The following is a 2,500-nucleotide window of genomic DNA, read 5'->3' as shown; positions in this document are numbered from 1 at the left end:
TGCCTTAACCTAACCCATGTTGTGCCTTAACCTAACCCATGTTGTCCCCTAACCTAACCCATGTTGTCCCCTAACCTAACCCATGTTGTCCCCTAACCTAACCCATGTTGTCCCCTAACCTAACCCATGTTGTCCCCTAACCTAACCCATGTTGTCCCCTAACCTAACCCATGTTGTCCCCTAACCTAACCCATGTTGTCCCCTAACCTAACCCATGTTGTCCCCTAACCTAACCCATGTTGTCCCCTAACCTAACCCATGTTGTGCCCTAACCTAACCCATGTTGTGCCCTAACCTAACCCATGTTGTGCCCTAACCTAACCCATGTTGTGCCTTAACCTAACCCATGTTGTCCCCTAACCTAACCCATGTTGTCCCCTAACCTAACCCATGTTGTCCCCTAACCTAACCCATGTTGTCCCCTAACCTAACCCATGTTGTGCCTTAACCTAACCCATGTTGTCCCCTAACCTAACCCATGTTGTCCCCTAACCTAACCCATGTTGTCCCCTAACCTAACCCATGTTGTCCCCTAACCTAACCCATGTTGTCCCCTAACCTAACCCATGTTGTCCCCTAACCTAACCCATGTTGTCCCCTAACCTAACCCATGTTGTGCCCTAACCTAACCCATGTTGTCCCCTAACCTAACCCATGTTGTGCCTTAACCTAACCCATGTTGTGCCTTAACCTAACCCATGTTGTCCCCTAACCTAACCCATGTTGTCCCCTAACCTAACCCATGTTGTGCCTTAACCTAACCCATGTTGTGCCGTAACCTAACCCATGTTGTGCCTTAACCTAACCCATGTTGTGCCTTAACCTAACCCATGTTGTGCCTTAACCTAACCCATGTTGTGCCTTAACCTAACCCACGTTGTCCCCTAACGTAACCCACGTTGTCCCCTAACGTAACCCACGTTGTCCCCTAACGTAACCCACGTTGTCCCCTAACGTAACCCACGTTGTCCCCTAACGTAACCCACGTTGTCCCCTAACGTAACCCACGTTGTCCCCTAACGTAACCCACGTTGTCGCCTATCGTAACCCACGTTGTCGCCTAAACCTGCTCTGTAATTGTTATACGACTCGTTCAATTAGTGTAGTGTTGCCCACCCGCAACCCTCGCAATATAGTTCGCTACTCGCACTGCCCGCTCCCCTGTGTATCGCTTCATGTTAAACACCTTGCAAGTCTTGCTGACTTTCCACATGCTCCTGCTGTACACTGTAATGTGGATGGCAGCAGGGCGTACATGCCGCCCCCCCCCCCCCCCACCTCTCCCCACGTCCCCACCTTGCCCCCTGCCTTCGCAAGGTGGTTGGTGACAAGTTTGCATGTTCAATGCCCTTCGCATGCGACGTACGCAGGCTACGTTGTGGTGCGGCCTGTGTCAACTGTCCGCTGATGTCGTACGCGTGAACCACAATCTGTACTGCACATTCGTCCTTATGTACTGAATGATACATCGTGGCACATGTGTGACCGTACAACGACTGCGCCCAAAAACGGCGGACCATACAGTGCAAATATTGTGCACGCAGCTACGTGTCGTCTCCCTATGAGAGCTGGATTGCAGTGTGGTACGCCATAGAGACGTGTGGGAGGAACGGACGCCGTGGATGGCGATCAGCATGAGCTGTCTGTTGATGTATTCGGACCTAGTCGTCTCTCCTCACACACCGTGATGGCATGGTGCAGCGCGTTCCATATCTGCGACATGCTACAGAAGCCGGTTGACAGTCGTTCGAGCAATGGACATCGCATACGTACGGGGGCCACCTTCCACGTATTGTCTAGGCGTGCACATTTTGTTGCGTGTATGTGGGCAGACGTAGTGTGGCGTGACACCTGACACAGGCATGCAATAATGGTTGAAGTTGCAAATGGCGATGGACGCCTACGTTTTCTGGTGAAGTTACGCAAATGAAGAAATGGTAACCCGTTGTGGTGCGGTTGTTCTCGCTAGGGGTGAATCGGTGATGGCGACGATAGGTTGAGGTACTAACCGGTTGTTCCAGCGATACCCACCATGCCGACGAAACTGAACGGCATCTGGGTGTGAAGCGATACGCGGCGGTGGCTGGGTGGGACCGTCCCCGGCCGGTGAGGGGGCGCCTCCCGGCGTGCTGGCCGCGCGGTGCGTGGGCGCACGCGCTACAGCCGGCTGGTGGGGGCGGCCAGTGGCAGGCGCGCCGGCCGACGGACGCGGCAGGCGTCGCAGCTGCGCGCCGGCGCACCCTGCGCGCGGCGCCGTGCGGCCAAAGTAGGTCCTCGCGGGCCCGGTGCGAAGCGCGGTGGACATCTGCAGTGTGCTGGTCCGATTGAGGACTGTGTGCGTTGAGGATGCGCCGCCGCCCGGCGCTCGGCGCCGCGACGCCGTCTGCTGCTCGGTCGCCCCAGCGGTTCTCGCTGGTGGTTTGTATCGCAGCTGTGCGGATGTGTTGGCGTGTGCGCTGTGCTGGGAGAGTTCGCTTCGGCACCCAAGTGGGGCTTTTGT

Source organism: Schistocerca piceifrons, unplaced genomic scaffold (genome assembly GCF_021461385.2).
Source record: "Schistocerca piceifrons isolate TAMUIC-IGC-003096 unplaced genomic scaffold, iqSchPice1.1 HiC_scaffold_1314, whole genome shotgun sequence".
Taxonomy (NCBI): Eukaryota; Metazoa; Arthropoda; class Insecta; order Orthoptera; family Acrididae; genus Schistocerca; species Schistocerca piceifrons.
This window is presented reverse-complemented; position numbering follows the sequence as displayed.